Source organism: Notolepis coatsorum, assembly GCF_963971535.1.
Source record: "Notolepis coatsorum genome assembly, chromosome: 12".
Lineage (NCBI taxonomy): Eukaryota > Metazoa > Chordata > Actinopteri > Aulopiformes > Paralepididae > Notolepis > Notolepis coatsorum.
Genome location: NC_140176.1, coordinates 54,581,041 through 54,595,459, shown reverse-complemented (window position 1 = coordinate 54,595,459; position 14,419 = coordinate 54,581,041).

Genomic DNA, 14,419 nt, shown 5'->3' with positions numbered 1-14,419 from the left:
TTCCCTTCGATTTCAATCTTCTTGGTCCACGCGGTACCAATTCCTTAACCTCGAATCTCAGAAAGTTAATAATCACCGCCCTCGGAGGTCTGTCCGGTTGTGGTCTCGGAGCCAACGCCCTGTGGGCCCTCTGTATCTCCATTTTTTCCAGTCCCGTTTCCTTCAGTTGTTCTTTGATAAGCTTTTCCACATATAGGGTCACCGATTCCCCTTCGACTCCTTCTTTCAGTCCCCATATTCTGATGTTATTTCTCCGTGACCTCCCCTCCATGTCCGACATCTTTGTCTCCATCTGTTCTTGTTTCTGAATTACACATGTTAATACCTCGTGTATCTCCGTGTTCCATTCCTCCGCGTGTGCCGTCCTAGTCTGTAACTCGGTCACGTTTCTGTCCTGTTCCGCCATCTTCTCCTCCACCCTTTTGATTTCTGTATTCATTTCACCTCTGAAGTCCTCCTGTTCCTTCCTCAATTCCTCCCGTAGCTTCCCAATATCATTCCTTATCGTGTCCGTGTTCAGTTTTATCGCCGCTGTTATGTTCTCCAGTATCCCGGCCTGCATGATCACGGCCCATCCTGGCATTCCCGTGTCTGCCTCAGCGGTACCTCCCCCTTCTTCCGCCTGGCTTTTCTCGGCTTCGCTTCGGGGATTCTGTTTCTTCAGATTCTCTCCTTCTCGTATGTTCTCCATTTCTATTTCCTTCACAATCGTTGTCTCTTCCTTACTTCTCGTGTGCATTTTCCTTTTTAATTACTTTTCGGGTCTTTTTTTATCCGTTTTTTCGCTCATTTGACCAGGAGCTCTATCGCACGTGTGTTACCCGTCTGCTCTCATACCGGCATCCAGAATCGGAAATGCATATTCATACTAAAGGACGACCCCGCCCGAGTGCCCCCAAGAGGCGCCATCCAGGGACTTCTGGGCATGAACGTGCTCGGCGGAGTAGACGGCCTGTTCCAGGGGATCAAGGGGATGCGCCGGGCGAGCCGAAGCTGCGCCGACGCTAGAAGCATCGCCGTCCGCCGTGTGGTCGCCGCCATAGCCCAAGAAGCCCAGGAGTGTACCGCCCCGGGAAGGATGGGGTACGTCAAGGTGGCCGGCAGGGATCCGGTGGTCATTCCCCCGCACAGCGATGTGATCGTCTTGGGCCGCTGTGAGACGACGGCAGGGATGCGGCGTCCCGTGATGTTAGAGAACACCCCGAGTGCCAACCTGCCCCCCGGACTACTGGTGGCGAACGTGGTGGCGTACGCCCGACAGGTAAGAGTGCCTGTGCGGGTGTTGAACCCGACCAACGGCGAGATGGTGCTCCGACCCCGGTCCAGACTGGCGGAGCTCCACTGCCCCCGTCGAGTACGGCCTAAGGAAAGGGTGACCGTGGAGGAAGTAGACGGAGGCGTCAGAGTGACGGCGATTGAGGCTCGAGACAGCCCGCCCTCGGCGGTGGTGGACGGGAGGACCCGAGGGCTTGCTGTGGCCGTACAGGCGAACCTTCAGGATCTCACGCCAGCTAAAGTGAGCAGACTAAATCAAGTATTGGAGAAACACAAGGCGGTGTTCTCTGTGGACGACGGGGACTATGGTTACACAACCACGGTCACTCACTACGTCCCCACCGGGGACGCACCCCCGGTCAAGCAACGACACAGCCGAATACCGCCCCACGTGTTCCAAGAAGTAAAGCGGCACGTACAAGACCTGGTGGACCAGGGTGTCCTGGTAGAGAGCTGCAGTCCGTGGGAGTCACTAGCCGTGATCGTCATAAAGAAGGACGGCTCTGTGCGGTTCTGCTGCGACTACAGCCGCCTAAATAACGTGACGCACCGGGATGCTTTTCCCTACCTCGCATCGAGGAGTCCCTAGATGCCTTGGGGCAGGCCAAGATCTTCTCCTCGCTCGATCTCACCGCCGGCTACATCCAGGTGGCGGTGAAAGAAGAAGACCAAGAGAAGACGGCCGTCACGACGCCCTTCGGCCTCTACCAGTGGACCCGTATGCCCTTTGGGCTGTGTAACGCACCAGCGACATTCCAGCGGTTGATGACCGCCGTGCTGGGGGACCTGGCCTTCGACGTCCTACTCGTCTATCTAGACGACGTCTTGGTGTTCGCCAGCGACTTCGAGAGCCACTGTCAGAAGTTGGACCTGGTGTTTGGACGGCTTCGGGAGCATGGGCTCAAACTCAAGCCCCGGAAGTGCTTCCTTCTGAAGACCGAAGTAAAATTTCTGGGACACATCGTCTCAGCAGCCGGCATACAGGTTGACACCGACAAAGTGAAGGTGTTAGAGGACTGGCCGGCGCCACGCTCAGCGAAGGAAGTGAGGCAGGTGATCGGGTTCCTGTCCTACTATCGGCGGTTCGTGCCCCGCTTCGCCCAGGTGGCTCAGCCACTGCATGCCCTGATGGGGAAAGAAAAGAAGGGGTTCACCAAAGGCCGGGCCGAGGCCTTCAAGTGGACTCTGCAGTGTCAGACGGCCTTCGACCATCTGCGGGAGTGCCTCTTAACGCCTCCGGTGCTGGCCTACCCCGATCTCCGGCTTCCCTTCATAGTGACCACGGACGGGAGTTACTTGGGAATGGGAGCAGTACTAAGTCAGAAGCAAGAGGGCGTGGAGCGCGTTATCGCCTTTGCGAGCCGAGGTCTGCGTGGGTCCGAAAGGAATGACCAAAACTACAGCGCGTTCAAGCTGGAGCTCCTCGCCCTGAAGTGGGCGATCACCGAGAAGTTCAGGGACCTGTTGATGTACTCCCAGTTCACCGTGATCACCGACCACAACCCGCTGAGGTACCTCGGCACGGCCAACCTGGGAGCAGTGGAGCAGCGCTGGAACGCTCAGCTTGCGGAGTACGACTTCGTGGTGCACTACAAACCTGGTCGGCTCAACCAGAACGCAGACGCCCTGTCTCGCATGCCGATGCGATCAGAACCCAAAGTGGAAGACACAGAGAAAGACTTCCTAACGATACCCGCGACCGGCACTCACACCCGTCAGGGTCTCCAGGAACGGAACGCTCCATTGTCCGGCCCCGCCCCAGTCGCCCGCGATGGCTACGTCGTGGTCCCAGCAGAGGAAGTACAGGCCCTGCTGGGCCCCGGGAGACCGACAGAGACGCGGGAGGTCCCGAGTGTCAGCGCACGACAGATAGCGGCACAGAAGGGGAACAGCGGGTATGACTGGGCGGAAATGCGGCAACTTCAGGCGGACGACCCCGAGTTGGGTCCGGTGTGGCGGGCGGTGACGCAGGGGGTCCCTCACACCAAAGTGCAGTTGAAGGAAGGGGACCCGAAGCTCCGCAAGTTATACAGGCAGTGGGAGCGGTTCCGTCTGCACCAACAAATACTGTTTCGGCGCATCAGCGACCCCCGCGACGGGGAGGAGGTTCTCCAGCTGGTGGTGCCCACAGCCCTGCGACGGAGGATCTACGAGACCCAGCACGAGGATGGGGGACACTACGGGGGACGAGGGACGGTGGATCTGATGAGGCGAAGTTACTACTGGATCGGAATGGCAGAAGAGGTGAAGAAATGGGTGCAGCAATGCAAGCGATGTGCATTAGCTTGTGATGTGTTCCCTAAAGCCCAGGCCCAGATGACCTGCACTAACGTGACGGCACCCATGGAGGTCCTGGCCATGGACTTCACCGTGTTGGAAAGGTCGGCGGGTGGCTACGAGAACGTACTGGTGCTGACCGATATGTTCACCAGATTCACTATTGCCGTACCGACCAAAGACCAGACTGAGAAGACCACCGCCGCCGCCATCATTAAGTACTGGTTCGTGTACTACGGTTGCCCTGCCCGACTCCATGCCGATCAAGGGCGAAATTTCGTGTCGAGCGTCATCAAGGAGCTCTGCCGACTCTACGGAATTTCAAAGAGCCGCACCACGCCTTACCATCCCCAGGGGAATGGGCAATGTGAGAGGTTCAATCGGACGATGCATGACATGCTGCGTAGTCTGCCCGCAGAGAAGAAGCGGGACTGGAAGGAGCACCTACCCGAGTTGGTACTTACGTACAACTGCCACGTGCACTCCTCCACGGGATACTCCCCCTTCTACCTGCTCTTCGGGAGGGACGCTAGGATGCCCCGAGATGTCCTGGGGGGCAGAGACGTCATTGACGAAGGGGCGGAGGACCTGGACGAGTGGGTGCAGGGTCACCACAAGCGACTAAAGGCCGCTGCGGAGGCCGCCGAGGCCACGGCGAGGGCATGCGTCTCATCGACGCAAGAGGATCTACGACCGAAAGAGCAGAGGCGCACTCTTGCGGGCCGGAGACTGGGTCCTGATACGCGACCACCGAATCCGGGGGCCGTAATAAGATACAGGACAAGTGGGAGCCTACGTCTTATGTGGTGGTTAAGCAGAGCCACGAAGGGACGCCTGTGTTCACAGTCAGGCCCGAAGCAGGGGGTCCAGAAAGGACCGTGCATCGAGACCAGCTGAAGACCTGTCCCTTCCCGGCCTCCGACCCGGAAGTGCGGGCGAGGGCCCCTCGACAGATCCCGGTGGCACAGCGGAGCTCGTCCGAATCAGACATCGGGGAGGCTTTCGAGTACCGGCGGGAACCGCATCCTGGGGCGTGTAACCACCCCGGGCCCCTGCGGGACGCCCCTGAAGAGGCAGCGAATGCAGAGTCAGAGGTGGAGTCGACCCCCTCAGGAGAGGATGGGGAGGACGGCGGAGACGGAGTCGAAGAGGAGGCCGCTGGGGTCCACCGATGGCACCGGAGGGCGAGGCTGTGGTCAATGACCCGCCGACGGGCACTGAAGAATCCGACACGGAGTCGGAGGTGGGGGAAGTGGAACCCACCCGGCTCCAGAGGAGCACCAGAGGTCGGCTACCCGCTCGGTATCGCCAGGACTACGTGCTCAAGAGTGGAACATGCAAAGTTGGAGAAATTAGCCTCAGCCCAAGTATTCTTCTCCTCTCACACATCAGCAAAAAGAGGAGTGGCAATCCTCATAAAAAATAACCTCACTTTTAATAAAGAAAAATGTATCAGAGATAAGGAAGGAAGATATGTTTTGGTTACGGGGGAAATAGAAGAACAACAAATAACTTTGATTAATGTCTACAATCCGCCTGGAAAAGGAGCAGATCTAATGAAAATAATCGTATCCTTGATAATGACAGAGGTGAAGGGAACACTCATAATGGGGGGAGACCTCAACTTGGTGATGAATCAGAAGGTAGACACCCAAAGTAGAATAAAACATAAATCGGAACAAGCGGCAGTGTTATTAAGAAAAACCCAAATAGAGTTGGGACTTTTGGATGTTTGGCGTTGTCTACATCCCCAAGGCAAGGCCTTCACCTTTTATTCCAATGCACATAGGGTCTATTCAAGACTAGATTACTTCTTTATGTTTAAAAATGAGATTTCAAAGGTCACAAAATGTGAAATATCACCTATAACTATAGCAGACCATGCACCAATCATAATGGAATTAAACTTGAAGATGGAACGAGGGGAAACGATTTGGAGGTTAAACAACTCCCTATTTGGCGACCAGGACTTCAAGGAGAAAATAAAACATAGCATGAAGTCTTACTTTGAGATCAATGACAATGGAGAAGTGACATCCACAATACTGTGGGAAGCTGCAAAAGCAACAATACGAGGAGAAATCATAGCATATTCATCCTGGAAAAAGAAGCAAAGAGATAGAGAAAAGATGGTACTGGAAAACAAAGTAAAAAAACTACAAGAAGAACATGAGAAAGGGAGGAACAAAGAAGTACAGATACAATTGAACGTAGCTAAAAAAGCATTGGAAACTATAGAAAGACATGACATTGAAAAGAATCTCATGCTCTGTAGGCAAACATATTATGACAACAGCCCAAAAGCACTGAAAATATTAGCATTTAAACTAAAGAAACAGAAAGAAAAAACTGCAATAGCCACTATCATGGATAACAACTCCACATATAAGAGGGGGAAATCGAAAATAGCATTATGTTTTAAGGATTATTATCAAAACCTCTACACTCCAGAAGTAATAGGTGTGGACCCACAGAAAATTAAACAATACCTAGATATTTTAAACCTTCCCACAGTGTCCGTTAAACAAAATAATGAATTAGTACAACCAATAGTAGAGACAGAAATCCTAAAGGTCATCCAGAAGGGTAAACCGGGAAAAAGTCCTGGAAGTGATGGATTTACTTACGAATTCTACAGGGAGTTTAGATACCTAGTTACTCCCATCTTATGTAGAGTTTTTAATGAGATCCTACAAACAGGAAACTGGCCGGACACATGGAACTCTGCAATCATTACTGTTATACCTAAAGAAGGAAAAGACCCGACAGACTGTGCATCGTATAGACCAATATCGCTCTTAAATGTAGATCAAAAATTATTCACATCAATTATAGCAACCAGACTCTCACATATACTACCTAATATAATTAATTTGGACCAAACGGGATTCGTTAAAGATCGTCTCCTAAGCGACAATGTGCGGCGTACTCTTAATATCATTGATTATGCAGTACAAACAAAGCAACAAATGCTGACATTGACATTAGATGCTGAAAAAGCCTTTGATCGGGTGTCATGGCCCTTCATATTTGGCGTATGTGAGAATTTTGGATTCCACCAAACTTTTATTAAATTGATTAAGGGAATATATAAAGAACCTAACGCAAGAGTAAAAGTGAATGGGACACTCTCTACGAAATTTATTTTAAAAAGGGGGACAAGACAAGGGGACCCATTATCGCCCCAAATATTTGCCTTATGCATAGAACCCTTAGCCGAAAGCATAAGGAAAAATATGAGGATAAAAGGTCTCACAATAAATGAAGATGAACATAAACTAGCACTGTACGCGGACGACATTATAGTGTATCTTACAGATATATATATTTCACTACCGGAGTTACTCAATGAAATTACAAACTATGGAGTTCTGTCTGGATATAAGCTTAATTTAAATAAAACTGAAGCTATGGAAGTAGGTGACCACTTGGAGAAAGACTTCAAAAAACAGTTTAACTTTAAATGGGACCGGAACAAAGTGAGATATCTGGGAATAACTATACCTAATAACCTAGACAATCTACATCAGTGTAATTATGGAAGTTTGGAGAACTCTGTAAAGGAAGATCTGAATAGGTGGAAAATTGTACCTCTCACTTTATTTGAAAAAATTAATATTATTAAAATGAACATCTTGCCACGTTTTCTATTTTTATTCCAAAACATGCCATTATACATAACACCTAAATGTTTCAATGTTTGGGAGGGGCTGCTGAGAAAATTTATATGGGATGAAAAGAAACCTAGAGTCAAACTCAAAATCTTGCAACAAAAAAAAGAAGGAGGGGGACTAGCATTACCAAATTTAATTAATTATTATTACGCAGCACAGGTAAAACCAATTCTAATATGGATGAAAAACGAGATGAGACCCAAATGGAAGTCAATTGAGTTGAATCTAGTGGAATCACTCAGCACATTGATCTTCTCCAGATATAAAAAAGCACAGATCAAAATACACAATTACTCTATATATAACACATTTAAAATCTGGAGGGAAATATGTAAAATAAATAAAATTAAGGAACAAGAAATGATCTGCTTAAGACAAATAGCATGGGACCCAGATTTTTCTCCAAACAGTATTGACAGTTTTTTAAGACATGGGAAGCTAAGGGCCTCATACGTTTCTATCAAATGTACAATGAAGGAGTGGATTCTTTTGAAAATGTAGCTAATAAATATGCCTGTCCTAGTAATCACTTTCACCGATACCTGCAAGTAAGAAGCTACTTAAGAGAAAAAGTCCAAATTAAAACTCTTGAAGATCTCCACCCCCTACTGAAATACATGATAAAGACTCAACAAAGCCATAACCTCAAAAACACAACTGGACAAATCTACAAAATGCTCCAAGAAAACAAAATTGAAGATTTAAGCTATATTAAAAATAAATGGGAGAAGGAACTGAAAACAAACATACCAGATAAGGAGTGGAATCAAAGCTTTAAAGATATCTTCCATTACATAAAATCACCCTTTTGGCAGGAGGATGCTTGGAAAATAAATATGAGGTACTTTAGAACACCATCGAGTATGTCCAAATACGGACAAAATGATCCCGGCTGCTGGAGGGAGTGTGGGGAGAAGAATGCTGACCATACACATATTTTCTTTACATGTAAAAAAATTCAAATCTACTGGTCAGATATTCTAGACATAATGGAACAGATGTTTGAGGAAGTGGGTATAGAAAAACATGATATACTCTTAGGAACACGCCCCAAAAACCTACAAAAAGAAGAACTACCTTTTTTTTATTTTGAGAGCTGCAGCACTTAAACAAATTACAAGAGCTTGGAAAAAACTTGAACCCCCGAAAGTAAACAAATGGTTAGAAACTGTAGAGGACATATATAGTATGGAAAAGGTAACCTACAAAATCAATAAGAATGAAAATATGCTGGGAAAAAGATGGGGTCTCTTTAAACTATGGAGGGGTACTAGTTGACAGACAGATCAGTCTTTAAGGAAGATTTTAAGTAACATGAAACAGTGATGATCTACTGATCAATTGTTGGGGAACACCCCTTAGGCCTACAGCTATACCTACAATGAAAATTCAAGCCTTTTTACTTATTATTATTATTATTATTATTATTATTATTATTATTATTATTATTATTATTATTATTATTATTATTATTATTATTATTATTATTATTATTATTATTATTATTATTATTATTATTATTATTATTATTATTATTATTATTATTATTATTATTTTATTTAAATTTTTAGTTTTTTGGTTGGTTTCTTTTTTCTATTAATTTCTTATTTGTTTGCTGTTATTATTGTTGTTGTTGTTTGTTGTTTTTCTTGTGTGTGTGTGTGTGGGGACGGGTAGGGATGGATGTTGGATGTGTGCCGGTCCGGGATCTATGCTGGTGCTCGCCCCTTTGTTTGTGTTTTTGTCTCTTGTTTTTTGTATGGGTGATGGGTACAAAAAAAAAAAAAAAAAAAACGTGTCAAGATTTGGAATATGCGTATGTACATTTGTGTGTGTATGTACGTATGTAAGTATGGACAGGTGCAGTTGTGTATGTGTATGTGGGTACACTTACTATACCTAAATGTAAAATGTTTTTCTTTGACACAATAAAGTATAAAAAAAAAAAAAAAAAAAAAAATAGTGTTTGTGAACAGTGTTTCCAATTCATGAAAGAGTGTGTGAAACTGTTGGCATAATGTGTGATTGTCGATCTATGTGTGAAACTGTTGGTCTCAGGACCGTTTTCATGCATGCCTTGGTTGGTGTTTCATTGAGTTAACTTGCAGAGGACTTAGCAAGTTCAAAGTGGGGGGAAATGTAGCACCCTGAAAATATGGCTATTATTCAGAAGTTCTGACTTGCCTTTTATCTCCCCTGGTGCACCAAGACATATTAACTAGTTTCCATTGATATTCCCTCGGACAATGACGCAGGTTTCTCCTTCTCCTACCGGCTGGAATATGGATTATAAACAGTAACACTGGATCATATTCTTCCACCCAGTGTTTCCCTGTGGGGCTAGTTGGCGGTACCAGCAGGGGGCGGCGGTGGCAGGCAGAGAGCGTACGAGAGAGACGGAGAAGGAAGCAAGACAACTGAGACGGAAGGGGGAGGAACGAGCCTCTTCGAGATTGGACTTGGATGTGATCGGTCGTGTCTTGACAGAGCCCCCGTTGTGGACCACACGGGCGAACGTATTGAACTTGAGTATATGACGGGTTATTCTAGAAGTATCCGTGATAGTGTGTGAGTAAGAGAAACCGAACCCAAGGACTAACGTCCATAGATAGCGTGTTATAGTAGCAGTGTGTGCAGTATATTTAGCATGCTGCTAACGGCTATATTGACTCCAGTATACACCGGGCGCGAGGCGCTGAAGAGACCGGTGGTGTAGCCAGCCACGTTGCGTAACAGTATAACCGAATAGCAGGAGGGCTGTCTGGGACCCACAGAGTATCGTCGTGCGTCGACCCAGCGCCGGCTGTCAACAACCAGTCTTCGCCGGCGTTCGACAGCTGCTCTGCACCGGCTGTCTTCAGCCCTGCCAGCAGAGGTCGCCATCACCCAGCAAGCGCTCTCAGCCCACTACTGCTCCCTCTGCTCCAGCCCCGCTTGCTAACACCGGTGACGAAAACGTTCAACGCCATCTTGCTACCCGGACGGTGGTGGCGCGGCGAGGCCGCCATCTTGGTTGAGTACATTAGGGCTTCGGTGCCCAGGATCTTATTGCACAGTACACAGTGTGATGCGGCCTACGGGTGAAGCTAACGTTGCTAACTACAGTTCATAGGGGTACCCCATAAACATTACATGCCGGCATTAGTATAAGACTTTTGTTCTGGTACAGTGGGCCCACCTTTCATTTTCTTTGAGTGTGATAACGTGTTTGTTCTTTAATAATATTTTCCCATCTAATTAACCCTTTCCCTGTGGGGAGGTTACAGACCTGTTGTATCATAAGTAAAGCCTTAGAGAGGTATTATCCCTACCATATAATTAAAGCCTGAGAGAGGTATTATTCATGGTACTAACCCAGACCTGGGTGATGAGTCAAGCACATTGAAGTATATTATCCCTGGTACTAACCCAGGTTAGTACCAGGACAACAGCCTGCTCCTGAACATTGGTAAAACCAAGGAGCTGATCGTGGATTATAGGAGAGGTCAGCAGGAGACACACACACCACTGATGATAAACGGGGCTACCGTGGACAGGGTGAGCAGCTTCAAGTACCTGGGGGTCCACATCTCAGAGGACCTGACATGGTCAACACACATAGTCACAGTAGTAAAGAAGGCGAAACAGCGTCTCTACCACCTGAGACAGTTAAGGAAGTTCAGAGTATCGGGGAAGATACTCCAGTCCTTCTACTCAGGAGCTGTAGAGAGCATCCTGACCGGAAACATCACTGCCTGGTATGGAAACAGCACGGCACAGGACAAGAAGGCCCTACAGAGAGTGGTGCGCTCAGCCGAGCGTACCACGGGTATTGCACTACCCCCCCTGCAGGTTCTATACAACAAGAGGTGCAAATCCAGAGCCTGCAGGATAATGAAAGACCCTCACCACCCCAATAACAGCCTGTTTCAGCTGCTGAGGTCAGGCAGACGCCTGCGAACCCCAGCTACTAGGACAGAGCGGCTTAGGCTCAGCTTCTTCCCCCAGGCCATCAGAGCCATGAACAATGAACATTGAGTGCTCAGAACATTGAACTGTCCACACACAAGCACACATGAACATACACACGACACGCACACTGTGCACGCTCACACACGAGCAGCCACTTAACACTTTAACATGAGCGGGCACACACTCATGTCGCACACACGCACACTTATGGCCAAAGGAAAGGACACTTTAAATTAGAATAACAGGAACAGTGTATTGCACTACCAAAGCTAACTAGCATGTCCCACATGCTCTGTAAATAACTATGTACAGATACCGAGATGTCACTCCATGTTACCTGCTACCTGTTACTGCACAATGTTGTTTCCTTCTTTGATTCTATTATATGTACCACTGTATTGCACATCGTTGCGGGCAAGACCACCCGCATTTCATTGTATACCTGTATGCCGTGACAATTAAAACTCTTGACTTGACTTGACTTGAACCCAGAGGTGGGTGTATAATATAAGTGTCTATAAGGTATTGAGTTACAAATTGAGTAATAGTAGGACTTCATTCTATTTGACCATTCCTATTAAATCTTTGTAACTGAACAGTACAATTAACATAAAGAATTAGATGGGGTTCTGTGTGCGTGTCCCTTCCTGAGCCTATAAACAACTATTTTGGTGTGGGTAACGTTAATACAATTAACCCCTTCCTATCCAACTCTCCCCTTTTCATTATAAGGTTTCTAGTGGTCATCAAGGGATGGTACTGCTTGCGGGAGGAACGAATCTATCTATGCATGTCAGTCACTAGGTGTGGGAGGGTTCACGGAGGTATTCAGGGAAGTGAGAGCGAGTTGGGGAGTACTGCTGACCGCTCCCGAGAGGCGAGGAAGACCAGAGTACCAGACCAGGTTGGTAAATCCCGGGCCCCATTCACTCCCACTACCGGGCCCCAGTTTGACGCTCCAGGCCCAAAGACGAGGGTGCAGTCAGACGGAGCTCTGCTGTGTCCAGCTACCTTGTAACTGCCAACAACCGTTCCCACAAAGCAGGGATAATCCACCCTGCTACATCAGCATGGACAAAACCTCTGATCTGCTCCTACAGACAATACAATAATACTTTGCAATCTTCTATAACCCAACATTTCATGATTCAAATGGGAAAACAGTAAATTTTTCAAACTGAAATGATAATTTTCTCTAACCTAACCCACTGGTTTTGCTAAGGGCATTCATAACCTCTCCACCCACACACAATACCTCACAGCATCCTATAATTTACCTCAGCTAAAAGTACCTACTGTATATCAACTATCCGGCTTGAGCAAAATACATACAACAGCAAGGTTTTGACCGGATAAGAGTCAAGATCATTTGATAATCATCGCTCCAGCCTAGACACAGATATGGTAAAATCTCCCTTCTGGAAAATGGCTGTAGTCAGTGAAGACCAAATCATTAAACCATCTGAAACTATTATTTTCACATATGGTGGCTCATGCCATCAAGCCATTAAATGGATATTTCATGCCACTATCTGTACCAGGCCTTTGTAATGACACAATGCTATCTTTACCCCAATATCTTAAATACATATAATTTAGCATTTGAAGTCCAACCTGTTATTCCAGCCTGTTATTGCAAATTATTGCATTTTCTATCCATAAAATTGTAATTGCACTTTCTATCCAAACAAACACCACTTTGCTAATGGATGCAAACATCCATGCACCTTGGTTTACATTTGCATGCAAACATAATGCCTTGCTGAATGCACTTGATGCCTTTGCTAAGAGGGTCTCTAAACATGACCTGCCCAACAAGTGGTGTCAACTCACTTTTAAAATCAGAAGTCATTATTTTTCATACAATAATTTTTTCATGAATTTTTCATTAGATTTGTAGAGCTGATTTCCAAATATCCTTTTTGATTCTGTAATTTAAATACGACACAGAAGTGGATTACTTGATTACTTGTCGATTTGTTGTAAACTGAATTGATTTGCAATGAATGTTAGTTAGAACTTTGGATGACTTTGACACTGTCTCCGTTGGGGGGGTTGCAGAGGGACAGGACCGACATTATTTTGACGAAACACCTAGTGAACACTGCAAGTAGAATAGAAGGGGTTGGTTTAATAATTCATGATTTAGACAGCAAGTCTGAATCAACACATCTAAACAACAAACTAAGACTCTGCAAATGTCAAGACAATAAGAGAGCAGCTGTTAGAATAGGCACATGGCATGTTGAGGGATTATGAAACCAACCCCATGTACTGTAGCCAATAACCAGCAGAACGCTGCCTAGAATCTAGAATCTAAACAGAAACAGGACATAAGAGTTTGTCCTGCTCCGTGTTATTGAATCTGGGTTCTAAGAATGCCATGATATAAAGGCTCCCTTTGATGTCACAGTTTACGAGATAGTTTAGTTGCCAAGGTATAGGATCCCTGGGCAAAATCTGCCGCCAAAGGGTTCTAGAGAATTATACGATATCCTGTTTTGTCTAATTTTACGCAATTTAGCTATTAACCCTTTCTCCACCAATAACGTCATAAGATGGGTTTCAAGTTCATGCGAATTCTGCCAATAACGGCGTACGACGTGATTCTGATCATAATTTCATATTTTCGCCATGGTATTCATATTTCACTCACGGAGCCTTGTCGGATGCTGTGTGAGCCAGCACAACTCTGCAACGCTTCAATACTGCCACCTGGTGGCTGATCGGCGAGTTGCAACCGGAAGTGGATCTCTTGTGATCCCGGTGCGTCTCCCTATTCCGTCCGGCCACTCGTTTATCGTCGCGGGACTCAATACACACACTGTGGATATGGATCTTTGCCATAACTCAATAATCTACATGATTTGGGCGTGTATTAGTAATATACAAACCGGAAATGGATCGCCTCGATCCCCACCACATAACTGGGATCTGTTTGCTCCACTCTCATCGCTTGTGTTTAATAAGTTGTTTTATTCAGAAGTTAACACAAATAAATAATATTACCAGTACAGTACAGTATCTAGCACTCTCAGGAGCAAAACAGAAAGAATCATTTCAAACTTGAACTATGTGACATGGCTTGAATCAACTGCTCCAGTGGAGTTGCTCAGTGGCCAATGGTGTCAACTGTGGTTGTACTGGGCAGCTCCCAGGTGTGAATGGAACTGTGTGAATGTGAAGCAGGGCGTTCCTGAAAAAGAGCATCTGTGCTCAGCGAACCTACCCTGGGTAAATAA